Source organism: Protopterus annectens, chromosome 3.part0, assembly GCF_019279795.1.
Source record: "Protopterus annectens isolate FY-2018-M chromosome 3.part0, PAN1.0, whole genome shotgun sequence".
NCBI classification, from domain to species: domain Eukaryota; kingdom Metazoa; phylum Chordata; order Ceratodontiformes; family Protopteridae; genus Protopterus; species Protopterus annectens.
The window spans coordinates 250348984-250371381 of record NC_056731.1 but is presented as its reverse complement, the minus strand read 5'-3'; the positions used below and the strand labels follow the sequence as shown (position 1 = coordinate 250371381).

Sequence of the window (22398 nt, the reverse complement as noted above, 5' to 3'; positions counted from 1 at the left end):
GACATGTGCCATGTAGTTCAGAGACCTTACCGAGAAGGTCGCTGAACTGAATACCTGCTTCCCAAGGTGATCCATCAATCGAGACTCCTTGCTCGGAGGATGGACCGAGGGACTCTCCTGAGCTAGTTCCCTCTTAATGGCTGCCGCCATCAACATGGCATCTACAGGGGGACCCTTGCTCCAGTGGGGACGGTCTGCGGGGGGGGGCTTAAGATCCTGTCTGGGCACTTGGGAATAGACTCCACAGTGTCCGGCTCCTTCCACGCCCTAGTGGTCACAAGGTCCACCAGGGGGTTGGCCGGAGGGGACACCCCAAGAGGTAGATGGGCCTGCTTCGAATGCCTCCAGGAACACGGACTCATCGGAGGAAGCCTTGGGGGCCTAAGCATTTTTATGATGTCTCCAAAGGAGACATCCTCGGGGGGTGATCTTGTGGAGCCTTCCCCTTCATCCAAGTCCATGTCCTCTGTTAAGGACTCGATGGGAGTCCACGTGCCTCCTCTTACACTTCTGCTTGTGAGGCACCTCCTGGGGGGGGGGCTGTCCGAGGAGGTCTCGCCAGCAATGTCCTGCTCCAAAGGAACAACCTGGGACATTGAAGCAGGGTGTCCCTGTGGCCGGGTGATGGAAACCTGTCCCAGCAGAGAGGGAGTGCAGGACGGAGCCGAGACAAGGGCTGGGGGTCTGGATGCTCTCGACAGAGCCCTCTCCACTACATCGAAGGCCGAGGGGGAGCTGCCCTCCCTGGGCTCCGAGAGCTGACTCCCACTCGGATCCAATGAAGGGATCGGAACCGGCGCCGAGACCATCGGATCCGAGGGACCAGTGTGCTCCGACCTGGACGGAGCCGAAGGCACACTGAATCCCTCGGATCCTAAGCTCGGGCCACGGCTCCGAGAGGTCGGATCCGATGATGGAACCGACAGACTCGCGGGCAGGGTCAGATCCGAAGTACCCAATACTGTCGGCGCCGACCCACCCCTGGCTCCAACTCTGCCCGGCTCCAAGCGCTCCGAACCCGAGAAGCAGGTCGGAGAAGGAGCTATCAGAGCAAAAAAGGGTGTCGAGCTCCCCCCCGAAGGGGGGGGGAGGCAGGAGCACTCCCATCTGCAGCTGGGCCTGGATGAACCTTCTCATCATCCAGTCCAAGTCTGCGTCAGACAGGCTGTAGGTGGATCTCGACGAGGCCACTGAGGCAGGCCTGAAGTGCTGCCTCAATGACCTCAACGGACATTGGGTCTCCTCCTCCTCTGGTCCCGGGGAGAAGCAAGGTGATCGGAGCCGAGGAGGAGGAGACATGGAAGCCATTGAGGGAGAAGCCCGCTTAGCTGGGGGGGGCCGAAGCGGAGGCCTCGGCCAGCCGCTTGTGGTGCTTCTCCCTCCATTTCTCCTTCCTGGCCTCCCTATCCTCCGGCGCTTTGGCGGGAGTTTGAGTCCCGGCCGGAGGAAGGGGGGCAGGAGTGGCTACCACCACAGGCTCGGGAGGTGCCACGGGATTAGTGGAGGCCGAAGCCGAATCCGGGGGCAAAATTCCCGCCAGGATCAGCTTCGACCTCCGCTCTTTCAGTGCCCTGGGGTTGAACCCTGCACATATCGTGCATCCTGAGGACAGGTTTTCAACCCCCAGGCACCGAACACACCGAGTGTGGCCATGCGCCAGTTAAAGCTTATGGCCACACTCAGTGCACTTAGAAAAAATTGGCTTTGGGGCCTGTGACATTCTTTCAGAAGGAAAAGACTACACACGCACACCAGGCCCCAAAACACAAACAACACACACACACACACTACGACCAGCGAAGGGAGGAAACACTAAAAATAAAGTAAGAGAGGTAAAAGTTAACCTAAAGGGAACCTAAACACACACGCAAGATTAAAAAGGAAAGATTTTCTGTTTTTAACATGTTTTTTGAAGAACTTATCTGAAGTCGCCAGGAGCTCTGCAATCCAGCTGTCTCTTCTAAAAGCGGCAAACTAGATCTGAGGTCAATTGGGGTTGGCAGGGGATTATGGGTGAGGGGAGGAGCTAGGAGCTCGGATCCATAGCTGTATAAATAATTGCTGGCTTGGATCCGATATCGGATCCAAGACCCACAGGTTGCTGACAAATGAAGCCCCTACTTCAGATCATGGGATTACAAAGCATTAATTATGTTTGTGAAACATGACAGAACAAGAAAATCTGGAAATATTGGACTTATTGGACTCTATTAAACTTGTAGGGGATTCCAAAGCATATGGCCGACTTCATGTCAGTAATGTCTAGAAGAACACTTAGGAGAGGGGAAGAGGAAGGAAAGAGTTAACTGCAAGTACAACAAAGTATTGTTTTTACTAGTATTTTTGCAATGCATGACATAACGTGCATGCTATAAGTAAAGCTTTCAAAGTTATTTTTGAGTGTAGTAGGGATACTAATGTAAACAGGTGTCCCTGTTTTTTTCCCTTCTTTTTTCTGTCCCTTTTCTTTCTTTATACTTATTCAGTTTTAAGAAATGTAGACAATGCAATGTAAAAAGAGAAGAAAAGTATGGACAAAAAAGCATAATACAAAGATGATATACTTTTTCTTACTCTTGCACTGGGGAATGACTGGATTAAGGCCCTTGGCTTGATCTTGTGACAAGTTTTAAAGTGAAGGAAATAAATAAAAAAGAGCACTGAATACAATAAAAAAGTTTTCCTCTGCTAAACAAATGAGTGCTTATAGTAGAGGCAACTGTGTATCTGGTTCTCATGTACCTATGGAGACAATCTGATAAGGGGCAATACAAAATGAACGCTTCTTTCTTTCAATGACTAGGAGATGATGTTTTCTGAAAGCATTCAACTGTTTTTCTAATCTGTGAGAGGAATAAATATAAGACAAAAACAGACAGCATTTAGTGGAAGTTGAAGCACAGGCTGTACCATGGATAACCTTTCTTATAGGTTAATCCAAGTTTGTGAATGTGGCTGTCAGTCTGGGACAACTGTTCCTATTAAGAGGGTTAAACTTCAATATTTGAAGATGTAAATAGAGGTGGATGTTAGTCTTAAGTTAATAGGTTTTAGGGGTGTTCAGGGGATTGTTTTTCTGCTTGATGAATTTCACTAAAATAAAAAGTTTTGTGAGATGTGACATAGGTTTAAATGGATATGACAAGAAATAACTGTATAAAAGGTCAACCTGCCAAAATGCAGTCTACGCATGTAACACAAAAGCTGAAATTAAACATTAAAAAAGCTGTTATAAGTAACAGGTGGGAATAATAATTTCTTAACATAATGACACTTTCTATATTTTTTAAATGTAAATGGTCTCACAGATATATATAGAAAAGAAACTATATTAAAAATGCAGAGACTTCCCATACTCTGGAACAGGCTGCCCATCTATGTCAAGCAAAGTTCTTCATTAGCACTCTTCAAGAAAAATCTTGATGAGTGGATGGGAAATAGGAAATACACCCCAGGGAACACTTCTGTGTCTCTGCTCGACAGTGGCACAGGAAAATAACTTTCTTGGGTGGCGTAAGCCAGGGAACCTTGCTTACGTAGTCCCTTGGGCCGATAGCCTAGTACCTACCTATGAACCTATAACAAAGTTTGCAGATGACTGCAAACTGGGAGCCATTACTGAATCCCCAAATGATGTGGATATTCTACAAAAGGGCCTTACAGAAACAGATGCTTGGTGCCGAGCCATGGGCTCAAGCTCAATGCCAAGAAATGTATAGTTATCCCCTTTGGGAAAAAACATGTACCCATGAATTACCACATAGGTGGCAGTACACTAAACACCGAAAGTGTGATAAGAGATTTAGGGACACAGGTAGACAGTGGTCTCACCTTCGATAACCACATTGCCACAACAATCAGGAAATCCTGCTATGTGGCACACCTCATCACTAAGGGCTTTTCATCCAGAAAAAAGGAGGTCACTGTCTCACTGTACTCCTCCCTTATTAGACCCATTATAGAATACAACGCCCCATTTAGTATGTACCTCTCAAGACCTCTGCAACAACTGGAAAGGCCGCAGAAATACCTCACTAAAAGAATCACTGGCCTAAATCAGATGCCCTATGCTGACTGTCTAAAACAACTCCACCTATACTCTGTCACATATCATCTACTCAGAGGCGATCTCTGCTTAACATACAAGGCCATGTCAAACCCAGAGCTGCTGGACATGCTACACTTAAAGAAATCCCAATCCCTCAGAGAGACACGCTCCAGGGATATAAACCTTGTCATCACAATGAACAAAACATGCTGGAGGGATAGGTTCTTGACCCAGAGACTCCCCAGACTCTGGAATAGACTGCCCATACATGTCAAGCAGAACACCTCTTTGGCCCTCTTCAAAAGGAACCTTGATGATTGGATGGGAGATAGGAAATTCACCCCAGGGATCATGTCAGTTACCCTGCTATACAGGGGTCCAGGAAAGTAAATACTGTGGGAAGAAATAGCCAGGGAATTGTTATGGCTAGGCTTGTATAGGCCCTAGGGTCAATAGCCTAGTACCAACCTATGAACCTATGCACATAGCTATGTTACAGGAGACACTTGGTAAGTCAGTTTGATAAAGGAAGGCTTTCAGGATGGTTATTTGGTGGAATATCTGGGACAAAGGAAAAGGGGAGTACTTATATTATTGCAAGAGGAGCTTCAATAGTGACAGAAGAGGGGAACAAGTTAATAATGATAGATCTGTAGTACTAAGGGGCTACTGGTAAGGTAGGAAGATTACACTGGCATGAATTTATACTCCACCTAAAACTGCTATAATGGAGCTTAAGAAAATGATGGGATAAATAATCAGCTTTCAGCAGGGAATATTATTTATAGGTGGGGACTGGAATTTGATTTTCAGCAGTGAAGATGTATTTGGCGGACCCAGAAGGGAAAATATAACAAAAGAGGGTAGATTTTTGAAGACATGTATGAAAATATCTGGATGGATAATGTCAATTCAGTAGGTGGGGGTTGAACTGAATTCACATTACTCCTCAGGGTACAAAAACTGGGCTAGGCTGGAAATAAATCATATTTCACAGGAACATCTGTATTTAACTGAAAGTTTTGATACGTATCCAATAACTATTTCAGATCACGTACCAATAATAATTAAAATAAATATGCAGGGTAATGAAATAAAAATGAGACACTGGTTCTTCCCACCTATTTGTTAAAAAGAGAAGAATTTAAGGAATGGGTAGTGGAAATTATTCAGGAGTTATTAGGAAAGGCAGAAATTCCTTCTGAAAATATAGCTACGGACTGGGATAAAATTAGAGTGGAGTTTTAAAATACGGTGGAAATGAAAGAGAGATAGGGTTAAGAAGTAACAAGAATTATTTAGAAGGACTGACAAAGGTTAAAATATTGCAGAATAAGGAGAATTGCACAGAACAAGAAGAGGAACAATTGCAGAATGCTAAACAGAAAATAAGGGATTACTTCAATAATATGCATGTGTTTAGAAAGACTGCTGTTGAGCAACTGTTTTTTGATAATAACTCTAGAGCACAAAAAACTTTAGCACAACTACTCAGGCAACAGAAAGTAGAAAGGGTCATCACCAAGCTTAGACAACCTATAACAAGGAAGATAACCAGTGATCCTGTAGCGGTACTACAAATATTTCGGAAATTTTATGACAATCTGTATAAAGCAAAGAAATAAGGAAATCCAAGAAAAGGTACAAATGGAAATGTTTATGGAAGAATTAAATATGCCAAGGTTACAGGTAGATGAGGCTCAATTACTAACAGGATAGGAGTATATGAGATAAAAAAGTGACGTATAACAAAGCTACAGGAAAGTCCCCAGGAACAGATGGTATTCATGTGTAAGTTTGGAAGCTAGGAGAGAAGAAACTGATAAAGATCTGGAAGGTTTTGTTTAACAGTATTTTAAAAGGAGGAGATGTACCAACATCCTAGAAAAAGGCAGTGATGGCTGTAGTACCCAAAGATGGTAAAGACCCATCAGATCCAGCTTCATATAAGCCCATTTTAATTCTAAACTATGGTTATAAAGTGTTTATGTCTATAATTGCTAAAAGAATGGAAAAAGTGATGCTGAAATTGATAGATATGAATCAATCTGGTTTTGTGGAGGGGAGGCAAAAATTTGACATTAATAGAACAATGATGATTCAGAGGGAAGCAGAATGTAAGAAAATACCACTGTTGTTGGTGGCTCTTGATGCAGAGAAAGCATTCGAGAGAGTAAGCTGGGATTTTATGAGTAGGGCAATGGAAGTATTTTGCATTTCCTGATAAAATTATAACGCCGATTAGTAGGATATATGATGGATCAGAAGTCAAAATTAAAGTGGGTGGTTTCCTCTCTGATAAGTTCTGTTTGAGCAGAGGAAATAAGCAGAGGGTGTCCTCTTTCCCCTTTGATATTTGTATTATATTTAGAAATCACTGGCAAAGAAAATAAGGGACTCAGAAATTCAAGGACATAATTGGTATGGCAGTCAAGAAAACCTGTTTCTGTTTGCAGATTATATTATTTTATACCTAATAAAACCAGAAATGTGTTGTGGAACATTTTGAGACAATTTCAGTTTTTGGGGGGATATACAATTAATGAAGATAAAGCAAAGGCTACACCTGTAAATGATGTACCCAAACAATGACTTGTTCAGCAATGCCCATATTTATGGGTACATGATATATTTAGGAGTGTGGATTAAAAGTGCTTTTGTTATGGCAGCTAAGGTTATGTGGGAAGAGACTAAACAAAATGTAATACAAAAACTGAGAAACTGGAAATTCTTATTTATGGATATGGAAAGTAGATCATAAGCAGTGAAAGCATTTTTAGTCCCTTTAGTCTTGTATGTGGGCCAGGCATGATTTTATCAACTTGAGAGGAAGTTGTGGACAATAACTTATAAAGAATTGAAGGTATTTATCTAGGAGGGAAAGAGGGCAAGAATTAAATAGGATTAGTTGATCCTTCCAACAGAACAAAGTAGGGATTTGAGGGATAGTTTAGAGCTATACAGTTAAGGGTCACATACACAACACAAGCAGAAGGTTCTAATTCAAAGTGGAAAGGGATGATGAAGCAAGGGAAAGTTAAAAAAAAAAGAGAGCAGGTGGATTTTGGATGCAGATCCTTAAGGGGAATAAAAACAACCATACAGTACATTATATTCATAAAGTAGGAGAAAGTATTTTAATAACTAAGTCAATATGAGAAGGGAGATTTTGAAAAGAGGAATGACTGCAAGTAGGGCTACTGAAAGGAAGAAAGAGGGGGCTGGAATTTACTGGAGAAACCTGACAAATGAACCAACTGGGCACTAATAACTGAAGTAGAAAAGTTAATATAGTGGGATGAGGCCAAGAAGACATTTGAATGACAGGCTAGAGACTGCCTTCCTTACCAGGGCTTGATCGCAGAGTAAATGCAAAGAGAAAGGGATAGGGGGGTTTTAAGTGAAAGACCTGCTCTGGTATAGTCTTTAGGTTGAATCTAGAGCAGAAGTAGCTGTTAAAAAGGGATAACTAGTAGAGTATATAAAATATTGTATGATAACTATAAGAATCAATCAGAAGAGATTAGAAAAGATTGTGCAGAGAGACTGGAAAATAATTTACAAGAAAACAATGGGAAGTCATATGTATGGCTTCCAAGTATGCAACCAAGTCCAGACGATTTAGGATTTTTTGCTTGGAACTGTTTACATAGGTATTTTTATATCCCAAGCAGACTTCAAAGAATTTTTCCTGTGGTAGATAGCATATGTTGGAGGTGTGATGGAGAAGAAAGATGTATCTGGGAACATATGTTTTGGGTTTGTAATGAGTTGTCAGATTTTAAAAATTCCCTACAGAGTACTCTATCAGAAATATTGGGTGAGCAGATGGCTGTAAATAAGGAAATGATTATTTTGCATTGGGATACAGGATCTGAAATGCTTAGACACAGTAAGGCCTTATTACGTTTAATTTTGATGGCTGCCAAAAATGGAACTCAAAGTCTACACCTATTGTATTTGAGGTGATGGATATTGTAAAAGAGATAAAATAACTGGAGGAGAGATCTTTAGAAAAGTTATGGAGCATGTAAGTGGAAACTGTGGGAATGATACATGCATAATAATGTTTGGAAGGAGGAGTGAGGCTTATAGGAATGCAGGAATTCACATTTTTTTATAATGATGGACTGATATTAATAGCAAAGAAAATATATGTGATGTATATTGTACTTAACTGGAAAATGTTAAAATGGTTTTGTTTTCTTTTCTGTTAATGTATGTTTGCCTCTGTCGTAAGTGATAATTTAATAAAGGTATTTAAAAAATCCTCTAATGCTGGTAAAACAGAAGGAACAGTTGCAGGCTGAAGAAACTCCAGCTGTAATAACTTTCTTCAGAATGTGATTCTCCCTCATGTGGTATAGGCAGTGGAGAAAAACAATCCCAGTCCTTTAGAATTCAGTATCTGAAAAAGAGGCGATTATTTTCCTTTTAAAATTTTGTGAGGAATCAAAATTTAAAGAATGAAAGGCTTCAATAAGCCCTTATCAAAAGGCAGAGAATCTCCTTTTAAACCCTATGTGAAGCAAGAGAAGACACATTCCTTTCTATTTTCTTCTTTAGAAGACCTTTTAGAAAAAGATGGAACTAAAGATGGAGCTCTTCCCCAGGAATCAATTTCCTACTTCATGATAAAACACTGACTACACTTCTCTTCAAAACCAACAAGAGTAATTCTCCCTTGGTCACAAGTACAATAAATAAACTTTAGGAATGGGTCAAGAACAGAGTACTCACTACTATGGATAAGGGTGCAAGGAACAGGCAAAAAGAGACAAAAGCTATTGTGGCTACTAAGGTTAATAATTAGGGCAACACATACAGCTTGCAAGGGGTGGAATGCAGAGAATGGTGAGGGTTGAGGAGATGTAATACAAGGAGGATATCAAAAAGGTAATGATAGTAAGAGCATCCAAGGCTAAAGCTGAAATGGAATTATCAGAAGTGCTACAGAAAGGAAGCAAGTTCTTTTTTAGGCACACAATGAAAGAACTGGAGGGTCCACAAATTGACAGAGGGTAGCTCACAGAAGACCTGGAAAAAGAAGCACTGGATGATTACTTTGCTTCTGTCTTCAAAAAGGAAAGCAAGAAGAGGGTGCAATGCCTGCAAGGAGTTAGGGCAGATAGGAGAAACAGAGAAAGACACCTGGGCAGTGACAATGAAGAGGGTTAGAGGGAACTTGCTGTCCTTGGGTAGAATAAAACATAAAGGTCAGAGTACTCTGTAATCTGACAAAGATCTTCAGCATAATACTGGCTACTGCAAAACTGCCAGAAGGCTTGAAGACATGTGAGAGTCACCTAATCAAAGCATAGTATCCTTTCTACAGTACACCATTGTCCAGGACAGCCATCAACATGAGTTCATAATTAAAACAATCTGTTAGTCGAACCTGACTCTGTTTTAGGACTGGATAACAGGTGAACTTAACAGGGTAGTACCCATATATGCAGTCTGCCTAAACTTTAGCATAACCTTTGACGTGGTCCCACGTAGGAGGGCTTATGGGTAAAGAATCACCCCTGGGCTTTCGGATATTGGCAAAGGCTCTTGCCACCCCCATACTGCCTTTTTTAGGCAAGGCTCAAAAGACAAACCCACTTCCATAGATATCGCAAAGAAAAAAAAACTAAGGGTAATGCTACTCAACGCCAGACGTCTAAACCTCAAGATGCATGCACTCGAAACTCTCCTCAGCATGGAGAACATCGATATCTGTGCAGTAACAGAAACCTGGTTCAAGGCTCCTGAGAGCACCCCAGCACTACCAGGTTATACCTCATACCATACTTTTCGGCCCCAAAACTCGGACCGAACCACAAAAGGAGGGGGAGTATCAATATTCGTCAAAGATACCCACGCCTCCAGGTTGGTGGCACAGCACGAAGCATCGGAGACTATCCATGTGCAACTAACAGTGGGTAAAACTGCCTTTCAGTTTATAGCCTGCTACAGACCACCCTCCCAAACTCAGGAACCCCACTCGGCTTTCCTGAAAACACTGGAAAATATGAAGGTCTCTCCAAACACCATTATATTGGGCGATTTCAACTACCCAAACATAGACTGGGAGCACTACTCAAGCCCTAACACCTTAGCCCAAAAGTTCCTAGAATTCATAAACTCAAATGCTATGGAACAAATTGTCACCACTCCCACAAGAGGGGAAAACATACTGGACCTGATCATCACCAACATGGGGACTCTATGCTCCAGACCTGAGGTATATGCCTCACTGGTAAGATCGGACCATAAATTAATCTCACTGGATATCCACATTCCGACCCAACCCCTGCCCAGAAAACCACAGTGAAAAACTTCTCTAAAGCAAACTTCATACTCCTCAAAACCGAGGTGGAATCCTTCAAAGCCCCTGGGCCAGTGGAAAATACGGCCCAAACAGCAGAATCCTTTATAAACGCATTCGATGAACACCTTCAGGAATGCATGGATCATGCAATCCCAAATAAAACCAAGACCCAATCCCCCAAAGGCAGGTGTCCTGTCTGGTGGACCCCAGCCAAAAATAAACTATACAATAGAAGAAGGAAGCTACTATATGATAGAGCAAAATCCCTAAAAGGGAAGGCATCTCTGATCAATATTAGCAAAAAACTATGGTCCCTCATAAAATCATCTAAGGCCAGCTTCGAGAGAAAAATTGCACAGGACACTAAAGATAATCACAAGGCTTTCTTTAGTTATGTTAGGAACCTGGGTGGCAACTCCCAGATATGCTCAGAGTTAGTCCAAAATGACAAAAAATACACTGAACCCGCAGACATTGCCAACATCCTGGCTAACAGGTTCAGTGCAAACTCCCCCCTCCCCCCCAAAAGAGCAAATATCTATCCCAGCATAGTGCTGCCCCCCTGACATCTCAGATGCTCAGGTAAGAGCCGCCCTCTCCAAAGCAAAAAACACAGCATCAATGGGACCAGACGGTGTCCCGGGCTGCGTCCTACATGAACTCCAAGAAGAGCTGAACCCCAACATAAATCTACTGTTCAACCTCAGCCTTACTACAGGATATGTACCCAAAGAATGGCGTACTGCAAAAGTGGCCCCTCTCCACAAAGGTGGTGCCTCAATGGACCCTGGTAACTATCGCCCCATAAGCCTGACTAGCTTGGTCTGCAAGGCTATGGAGAGGATCATCATGGAATTCATAAATAAAGATATTGGGGACCTACAGACACTGGATCCTACCCAATTCGGCTTTGTTAAGGGTAGATCCTGCCTCTTAAACGTGGTCGATTTCTTTGAATCAGTCACCAAGGCCATTGACGAGGGGAGGGTGGTCCACACAGCCTACCTGGACCTTGCAAAAGCCTTCGATACAATACCCCACTCGGGCATCATAGATAAGCTCTCCAGCTTAAATATAAACCCCTATGTCATTAGATGGGTTGCAAACTGGCTCAAGGACAGAACACACATGGTCAGAATTGCTGAAGCCCTGTCAGACTCCAAACCAGTCACAAGCGGCGTCCCACAAGGCTCAGTCCTGGGATCTCTCTTGTTCGGTATATATTTCTCGGAGGTACAGGCCAACACGGGTGGACTATGGCTGACCAAGTTCGCAGATGATTGCAAACTGGGCGCCATAATTGACTCTCCAGCTGACACAAGCATCCTCCAAAAAGGTCTCATAGAGACAGACAACTGGTGCCAGAGCCATGGCCTCAAGCTCAACGCCAAAAAGTGTATAGTCATCCCCGTTGGCAAAAACAAAGTGCCCACAAATTACCACATAGGTGGTAACCCATTAAGTACGGAAGAAGTAATTAGGGACCTGGGGACCCAAGTTGATAGCAATCTCTCATTTGACAATCACGTGGCCAAAGTGGTTAGAAAAACCTTCTATATAGCCCACCTTATCATGAAGGCATTAACATCTAGATCAAGGGAGGTCATCGTGCCTCTTTACTCATCCCTCATCAGGCCCATAATTGAATACAATGCCCCATTCGGGATGTACCTTACCCGACACCTGCAGCAACTAGAAAGACACCAAAAGTACCTCACCAAGATGATCAGAGGGCTCAAACAGATGCCATATGCTGCTCGGTTAAAGAAACTCCAGCTCTACTCAGTTGCATACCGCCTACTTAGAGGCAATCTCTGCCTGACGTATAAGGCCATGTCCAACCCGGAATTGATGGACATGCTTCACCTCAGAAAATCCAAATCCCTTTGAGCTACACGCTCGAGGGACTTGAACCTCAGCACAGAAATAAATAGGACATGCTGGAGGGACAGATTCATAACCCAGAGGCTCCCTTCTCTCTGGAATAGAATCCCAGTCCAAGTTAGGCAGAGTCCCTCACTGACTCTCTTCAAGAGGAATCTTGATGAATGGATGGGAGATCGTAGGTTTATCCCGGGGATCACTTCTGTGTCACTGTTAGACAGAGGCACAGTAAATTAACCTTGAAAAAGGGCATAGTAAAACTCATTTAAAATGGGTGGCGAAAGCCAAACACACTCTGGCTATGCTTACAAATGCCCTAGGGCAGATAGCCTAGTATGAACCTATGAACCTAATCATGAATGATGAACTGGTTATAAGCAAGGCAGAATGGTAGGTTACAGAGGGTTGTGGTGACAGGGTCAATCTCAGGAATTAGGAAAGGAATATTGAAGTACCACCACAGTGAGTACTGGACATAAGGCATCTCAATGAATGTACGTTTAAACTAACATGCAGTGAGCCTGAAACAAAGCTACAGCAGTAGAAGATGAGGGGGAGAGTCTAGCAAAGAAATTCTGAAAGGATGAACAAGTGGGTAAAAATGAAGTTAACATTCAGTGCAAAAAATGCAAAGTACTAGACTTCTGGCACAATTCTGCTGTAAAGTATTAGCTGTAAGGAGTGGAACTGACAGCAGCAGAGCAGGAAACTAATGAGGGAATATTGATCACACCTAGATCAGATCACTGGGAGTAGATTGAGAGAGCAGTGGTGACAATAAACAGAATGCTGGAATAAGATCCTCAATGGGACAGATTCCAAAGGCAATGGGGTAATGCTTCCATTCTAGCTGGTCTGTGTCAGACAACATCTAGAGTACTGATTGCAGTTGTTGTGAAAGACATGCAAGTAATCTTCTTCAAGCTTGCTATACTTGTGCCAAATGTCTTAATAATAAATTATAGGATCTCAAAGCTCTCCCACAAGTTGAAAATATCCATATCTTGTTTTAAGCCCTCTCTCAAGTGTAAAACATCCACATCTTGTTTAACAGAGACTTAGGTTCATAGGTAGGTACTAGGCTATTGGCCCAAGGGCCTATGTAAGCCTAGCCAACAAGGTTCCCTGGCTTTCACCTCCCAAGAAGGTTTTTCCTGTGCCCCTGTCGAGCAGGGCTACAGAAGTGATCCCCGGGGTGAATTTCCTATTTCCCATCCACTCCTCAAGATTTTTCTTGAAGAGTGCTAGTGAAGAACTCTGCTTGACATAGCTAGGTAGCTTGTTCCAGAGTATGGGAAGTCTCTGGGACAGGAATCTATCCCTCTAGCATGTTCTGTTTATTGTGGTGACAAGGTTTAGGTCTCTAGAGCATGTAGTTCGGAGGGATTGGGATTTCTTTAGGTTTATCATTGTCCAGCAGTTCTGGGTTTGGCACAGCTTTGTATGTTAGGCAGAGATCACCTCGAAGTAGGTGATATGCTACGGAGTAAAGCTGGAGTTATTTGAGCCGGTCAGCGTAGGGCATCTGTTAGAGTCCCGTAATCCTCTTTGTGAGGTATTTTTGTGGCCTCTCCAGCTGTTGCAGATGTCTTGTGAGGTACATTCCAAAGGGGGCGTTGTACTCAATAATGGGTCTAATGAGAGCCAAGTAGAGGGGAACAATGACCTCTTTTTTCCTGGATGAGAACCCTTTCGTGATGAGGTGTGCCATGTAGAAGGATTTCCTGACTACTGTGGAGATGTGATTATCAAAGGAGAGACTACTGTCTACCGGAGTCCCAAGGTCTCTTATCATACCTTCGGAATTAAGTGGACTGCCACCTATGTGGTAGTTCATGGGTATGGAGTTTTTACCAAAGGGGATGACAATGCTCTTTTTAGCGTTGAGCTTGAGGCCATAACTCTTACACCAGGCATCAGTTTCAGTGAGGCCCCTCTGTAGGATGTCCACGTCTTTTGGGGACTCGACTATGGCACCTAATTTGCAGTAATCTCCGAACTTCATCAGCCAGAGGCCCTCTGTGTTAGCCTGTACTTCAGAGAAGTAGATCCCAAAGAGGACAGGACCCAAGACTGAACCGTATGGTACTCCACTTGCCACAGGTTTGAAGTCAGATTTGGAGTCTGCAGCTTTTACGGTATGAGTTCTGTCAGTGAGCAAGTTGGCAGCCCATCTTGTGACGTATAGATTTATACCCAGTTTAGTGAGTTTATCTATGATTCCAGAATGGGGGATGGTTTCGAAAGCCTTGGCGAGGTCAAGATAGGCTGTGTGAACTGCCTTACCCTACGGCTTTGGTGACTGATTCAAAGAAGTCGATCAGGTTCAGGAGACATGATCTTCCCTTCACAAACCCAAACTAGGTGGGTTCCAGAGTTTGGAGGTTACCAATGTCTTTGTTTATGAGTCCCATGGCGATACGTTCCATGGCCTTGCAAACCAGGCTCGTCAGGCTAATATGGCGATAGTTCCCAGGGTCCGTGGTGGCTCCTCCTTTGTGAAGTGGGATAACTGTTGCTGTGCGCCATTCAGCGGGTACAAAGTCTGTCGTGAGGCTATGATTGAACATGGTGCTTAGGTGGGGGGCCAGTTCATTCTGAAGTTCGTGTACAACACAGCCTGGGATGTTGTCCAGTCCCATGGATGCTGTGTTATTGACTTTGGAGAGTGCAGTTTTTACCTGCTCAGTTGTGATTGCAGGGACACTGCATTCTTCCAGTATGGATATGGGGCCTTTAGGGGGCAGGGGGGTAAAGTTAGCCCTGAACCTATCAGTCAGGATGTTGGCGATATCAGTTGGTTCCATGAATTTCATGCCATTGTGCTGTAACTCAGAGCAGATCTAGGTGTTGCCACTGAGATTCTTGACATAGCTATAGAATGCTTTATGGATGTCCTTAGAGTTAGTGGCAATCTTGTTTTCATAGCTGGCTTGGTGGATTTTATGAGGGATCTCAGCTTCTTACTGAGGCTGACCAGGAAGCTCCTCCACTCCTGGGATTTTACTCTCTTTTGCAACAGTTTCTTCCTTCTGTTGTAGAGTTTGTTTATAGCAGGGGACCACCAGATTGACTTCCTTTTTCTGGAGGACAGCGTCTTGGTTCTGTTAGGGATAGCACAATCCATGTACTTGTGTAAGTGCTTATAGAGTGCATCTGTATACGATTCGGCAGTTGTAACTGTATTGTCCATTTGCATGGGTGACGTGAAGTTGGCCACTTCTGTCTTAAGAAGCATGAAGTTGGCTTTGGAAACATTTTTTACAGTGGTTTCCTTAATGGGGGTGGGGGTGGGATGTGGATATCCATAGTGATTAGCTTATGGTCGGATCTGACCAGCGAGGAGTTGACTTCAGGTGTGGAGCATTGCTCACTCATGTTGGTAATGACCAGGTCCAGGGTATTATTGCCCCAGGTGGGAGTGTGGATAAGTTGATCCAGGGCATTGGAGTGTATGAATTCTAGGAAGCGATGAGCGAAGGAGTTGGTACATGAGTAGTTTTCCCAGTTAATGGTGGGGTAATTGAAATCACCCATTATTAGGGTGTTTGGCTGAACCCTAATATTTCTAGTATAATTTCATTATAAGGACAGCACTCCCTCTTTGCAAGCTTTCAGCATTTATCATGCATTTAAACCTGAGGAAAATCAAACAAATAAACTCCAAGCCAAATCCTGGAAGTAAACTCCTTTCCTGTGGTTGAGAGAGCCCTACTTTAATTTTTGACTACCTTTCTCTTGGGTGATACTGCAAAGGGTCTTTCCACTAATACATTCTTTTAGAAAACGTGGTACTTCAGCAAGGACACTGCTATCCTATTTTCCTGTAAGTCATAAGTTTTTAGACTGGTGAGGCATTTAAACCTACTGCAAACAGCAGGAGAGTATCAATATTTGTCAGAGACCCAATTACCTCTAGAAAAATTCCACTCAGCCCACAAGCAGAACTTAGTGGGTATCAAATTAACACAAACCAGACAATTTTTTCTATTCATATTCTGCTATAGGTCCCATATAAAAAATCCTATTGCCACAGACCTACAATATGATTTTGCCAAAGGCAGATCGTGTCTTCATAATTTAGTAAACTTCAAGAAAAATCACTGAAGCTGTAGATAACAGCCAAGCAGTTCACACAGCACACCTGGATTTAGCCAAGGCCTCTGACACAATTCCCCCTGCTGGAACTATAAATTAGTTTAAAGGCCTAAATATAGACTTTTATGTGTAAGATGGATTGCAAACTGGTTAACAGAAACAGCTCACACTATTAAAGTAGCAGGCACCACCTTAGGAAGCAAAACGGTGACTAGTGGCATTCATCTGGGCTCAGTACTGGCACCCCATCTGTTTGGCATCCATTTCTTGAATTTCCAAGCATTAACTCAGACCTATGTTTTGTCATTCCATCAGCCTCAGACACAGTGTAAATACAGCAACATTTAAAATAATACTAATGTTGTATTACAAAAGGCTTAAATTAAATACAAAGAAGTGTAGCACTGTCTCACTTGGTAGAGAAATCTTGATAGGAGATTACAGTATATACAGTACATCCCTCCATACTGATGTGGTCATAATAGATCTCAGCACTTTTGTAAACAATGCCTATCCTTTGACCACCACACAACAACAGTAGTTAAAAAATCATTGTATCTAGACTTATTAATAAATGGATGTTATGCACTTGCTATAAATAAAAGTTATGTACTCACCATAACTATGCATCTGTGTTGTCCATTTTCATTCTTCCTCATCTGATGGGATCTCAGATCCAGCTTCAGGTCCAACTCAGCCATTTTCACCTAGACTCTTCAATCTGACTCTCAAGCTCCTCCCTTTACCCACAATTCCACAAAACTCTGTAATATCTCAGATCGTGTTTGCTGCCCCAGAAGTAGAAGGACTAACCATAGCCAACATAAAAGGAAAGTCAAAGGAAAAGATAGGTGCTCAAATAGGAACAGTGGTTCCAATATTATTATCAGGTCGCTCCCAGATGAAAGGTCAAGTGGAAAAGGGGGGGTGGGAAGTTGAGGAAGAATGAAAATGGACAACATGGATGCATAGTTATGGTGAGTACATAACTTTTATATCTGATGTTGTCATTTTCATTCATTTCTCAAGTGATAGGACACAGTCCCCAGTTATGAGAACACTGGGTGGCCCCCATTGAAAGATATTCAAAGAGAAATACAGGCAAAGGCATCCAGATATGGAAACATTCACAATACAAAAAATGAGATCACAAACAGAGAACGCAGAACAGAAGATTAGTAAAGTAGAAGTTAAAAAAATCTTGAAGTTATGAAATGCCTGCAAAGTGAAGAATTTAGTGTAGAAAGTGTAGCATAAGCTATATCACAGCATGATGGAACATCAAGTCCCCCAAATAAGGAGAAACAGAAGGAGCAGGAAACATCTGAAGAAGAAAAATGGGAAAGAAAAAGAGATTTAATAGGGTGCAATATTTATGCAAAGGAGAAAGCAAAACTAATAAATATGCAAAGAGCAGCACCAAAGATATTTGAAGAGAAATACAGGCTAAGGTATCCGGATATGGAAAATTTTATAATACAAAAAATATGAAAACAAAGAGGAAAAGTAGAAAAGAGGATTAGTAGTGGAGAAGTTAAAGAAATAGAAACTAATGTTATGGATTACCTGCAAAGTGAAGGATCCAGTGTAGAAAACCTAATTCTGATAACATCGCAGCAGGATAGAGCAATGGATCCCAAATTAAGGAGAAACCAGTGGACCGGGAAACATCTGATCCATTTACATATACTATGGAGCCTTCCATAGGAAACTATTACCAAAGTTCAGCTGGAGTTGCACACCAAGGGAAGGAACAGGAAACTGTGGCAACTCTGACACAGTCAATGTTGTGGAGTGATACGCCAGTGAGTTCTCACAAGAAAGAGCAATGGATGACACAGGAAGAAATTGAAAAGAATGTGGCACAGGTGGATGCTCTGGAACTTTCTATAAAATGCCCGAGGGAAATGGAGAACAAAGAATGTCCCCTCAGTTTAGAAGAAATGATTAAAGAGAAGAGTTGCTTGATTTAATAGAGATGGACAGGCATATTAAGATCAATGAAAGAAATAGACTACGGAAAGTCAATAAAACTCAAAAAGTTAGAAGTTTGATAAAACAAATGAACACAGTAATTAGGCTTGTTCATACAGATTCATGCGATATGACAGAAGTAAACAGGACATATTACTGTGAAGCTAAATTAATAACAGTCTTACCACAAAAACATAGGGTAGTAAGGGAAATGGGGGAAATATCAAATGCCATCATGGAAGTATCGAATAGAGAAAAATATAAAACAATTAAGACAAAAAGTGTCACTTGAAGAAGTATACATAAGAGAGAGCAGATCAACAAAAATACCAGAAAGATAAATATGATAAAAACAAGGTGCAGTATCAGAACAGATCAGGATCTATCGTGCACTATCGCAAATAATAAACTAAAGATATCAGCAGGGGAAGAAAAACTTAAAAGATATGCAGATAAATATAAAGGAAATGTACAAAATAAGCAATTAAGTTTATAGGTTCATAGATTAATACTAGGCTAACTGCCCTTGTGGACTATTTTAAGCCTAGCCAATTACTCTATATGAGAATCAAACCATGCACCTTGTGTCTGTAAGGTAAACATCCTTAACCATTATGCCAATCTCCCACCCTATTTACTGATGACACAAAAAGTTTTACTGAGAATTGGGAAACAAGGCATAAAAAATTGAAATACCACCAAAAAAAGAAGAAAGAGATACATTTTGGAGGAATATCTATGGATATCATGTGGAACATAACAGAGATGATAAATGGATATAAGAAATAAAAGAACTATACAGGATATGAAATGGGATGAAGTAACGGCCAGAGAGATGGAAACAAAGTTAAAAAAGCTCCTAAGTGGAAAACCCTAGGGCCAGATGAAGTACCTAACTTCTGCTTAAAGTATTAACATCTTTATATGAAGATTTAGCCATGAGTAGGAGCTATTTCTATGCACACCCCGAGCAGACACCAACGTGGTTAACAACAGGAAAAACAATACTCCTAATTAAGAGCAAACCTGCAAGCTATCCTAAAAACTATAGACCAATAACTTGTCTTCCAACGACATATAAACTATACACTGGAATTGATATCAACAGAGTTTACAGTCATTTAGAAGAAAACTCAATCATGGCAATAGAACAAAAGAATAACAAAAAAAAAAGACATATGGAGCAAAGGGTCATTTGCTGTTAAAGTTATAATGAAGTACTGTAAAAAGGAGAAGAACCCAAGTATGGTATGGACAGAGTACCAAAAAACAGCATTTGACAGTATTCCACATTCATGGATAAGAGAGTGCTTAAAAATGTCCAAGATACACCCTACGTTGATCAATTTCATTACATTGACCATGAAACAGTGGCAAACTACTTTGCAGTTAAGCCATGTTAAAGGACAAACTATTATTCCAGGGATAAAAATTCAAAGGGGGATATTTCAGGGTGACTCTCTGTCACAGCCGCTCTTTTGTCTTGTCCTTAACCCTTTATGCTGCCTACTAAACAGATTAGGTCATGGCTACAATTTGGCTCCCTGTAAACAACAAAAGTGTAAAAACTTCTCATCTTCTTTTTGTAAATGATTTACAAATGTATAGTTCAAAAGATGAGGAACTGAAAGCACAACTGCATGCGGTCAAAACTTTTTCAGATGATATAAGAATGTCACTTGGTCTTGATAAATGTGCAAAAGCAACCTTTAAAGCAGGAAAGTTGCAGTACCAAGAAAACATCAGTTTGGGACAGGAACAGGATATAAATGAACATGTGCAAGAGGGAATATATAAACATTTGAGAACTGATGAAGGATCAACAATAAAGCATGAACAAATGCACATAAAACTCAGCAAGGAGTGTTTTAGAAGACAAAATTAATGCTGAACACAGGGTTGAGTGATTGACTGGCCCCAAAAGGTGTTTATATATATATATATATATATATATATATATATATATATATATGTGGGAAGGCATACATATCTGCTGACCTCACAAGACCCAAACGTAGTGAAAGTTTTAATACATGAGGAGAATAAGTTTAAGGTGACTTCCCTGCTTAGTTTAGCAGAAGCATATTAGTGTTAAGTGGGAATGGTAATCAGACCAGAAGTAGATAAAAATAAGACAGCAACTGAACGTGCCAAAAAGCAAAAGAAAGAATATAAGATGAAGGATCAAATGAGAAGGCAAGAAATGTGGAAAATGCATAAATACAGTTACAAGTATAAAAAACTCTTGTAACAACCTCATGTTGATAAGGATCGAACACAGGAATGATTAAGGACAGATGAATTTAAACCAAAAGATGAAACGTTAATATTGGCAGCCTAAGAAAGTATTCTATGGGCACACTGGTTTACAAAGTCCATTGAACATGTGGGAGAAACAGACAAATGTAGGTTTTGTAAAACAGAATTGGAAACAATTGCACATCTTGTTGCTGGTAGTGATATACTAATGGCAAAAGGACTGTATACTGAAAGGCATGATAATGTGGCAAGACTGTTGTACTGGGGATAGTGCAAACATTATAAAACTGAAGTAGCTGAAAAACACTGAAAACATGAGCCACAAAGCATTATAGAAAATGATGAAGTTTATATCACATGGAAGCACCCATTACCAACAGTTCAAAAAAATAGATGCGAGAAAACTAGATGTAATAGTCCATGAAAATAAGACAAAAGTAGCATTGATCACTGAAATTGCTACACCCAGTGACGACAGTGTCTTATGTACAGACAGAAAGAAAGTCATAAAATACCAGGATTTGCAGGCAGAAACAAGGATAATGTGGAAGAAGGATACCTAGACAGTTCCAGCAGCAGTAGAAGCAATGGGTCTTATAAAAAAATTTACAGTCGTACTTAGATATGTGACCAATAGATGTAACTCTGTATGAATTGCAGGAGTCATCATTACTGGGCAAATTGCAGGTGCTGCAAAGAGGACTTCTGGCTAACATTAAAAACTGAAACAATACTAACTTCCTGAACTTTAAATCAAACTTTGACTTCGGAATGTGTTCCATTCTGATCATGGTATCAGAAATCCAAAAGACTTGGAGAAATAAAAAAAAAAAAAAAAAAAGAGTGAGAACCAAAGGCAACCCTCTTCCAGGAGATCAAATCCAACTTGTAATGAGCAATAAAGGTATGAGCATTGAACCAAGTGCCTGCATTGCAAATGTCATCAATAGAAGCTCTGGACCAAAAAGCAGTGGAAGTAGCCATGGATTTAGTGGAGTGAGCTTTTGGAGGTCTGGGCAAAGAAAGACCTCACTGACTATAAACAAACATATGTTAACCACTTTGCTGATGTAACCGAAAAATATTTTTTCCAACCTGTTGGAGGTAAATGAAATGAATAACTGAACTGTTTTTTCTAAAATCCTTTGTCCTATTGAGATAAAAACAGAACTGTCTATGGACATGTACGAGATTATGCATGTATTCACCTTTTTTTTTTTTTTAGAAAAACTGTGAAGAAAACAGGTAAGTTGATGGCCTGATCGACGTTTGCCTCCAAGGCTACTTTGGGCAGAAGGGAAGGATTTGTACACATTGTAACTCTATCTTTGTGGGAAAACCAAATAAGGGGATTTTGAGGAGAGTGCTTGGAGTTCAGAAACTGATATTGTTGAAGTAAAGGCCACTAGAAAGGCCATTTTCCATGAAAGAAACTTGAGATCAGACTTGGCTGATGGCTTGAAAGGGTTCCAGGTTAAACTCGGCAGTAAGTATAAGATGCGGTCAACCTGAGGCCTGTGATGTCCGGATGTGTCATCCCCAACGGATGAGAGATCAGATCTGGACTGGAATCTAATATCCAAGGTGGACATACAATATCAGACCACAGGAAGGGGAACAACATCTGATAACTGGAAAATGATCTGTTGGTGGCAAAAAAATGTATTCTCATGGCAGACGAGGTATTTCTACTTTCCCACTGTGGAACAGCATTTCTTTCACTGTTGCGCCAAACAAAGAAAATCCATCAAAGACAGCATTGCTGAATGAAGACTTCAAGGGCTCCGCAAAATCACATCCAGGCATGTCTCTTGATAGC

At 41.5% G+C, this 22398-nt stretch overlaps 1 protein-coding gene across 1 annotated transcript in view; it reads right to left on the bottom strand.

Moving 5' to 3' along the window:
* The window catches only part of ULK4 (unc-51 like kinase 4), a 4087308-nt gene that overhangs the window by 1065201 nt on the left and 2999709 nt on the right, over positions 1-22398 (bottom strand). The gene's annotated exons all lie outside the window — the stretch shown is intronic.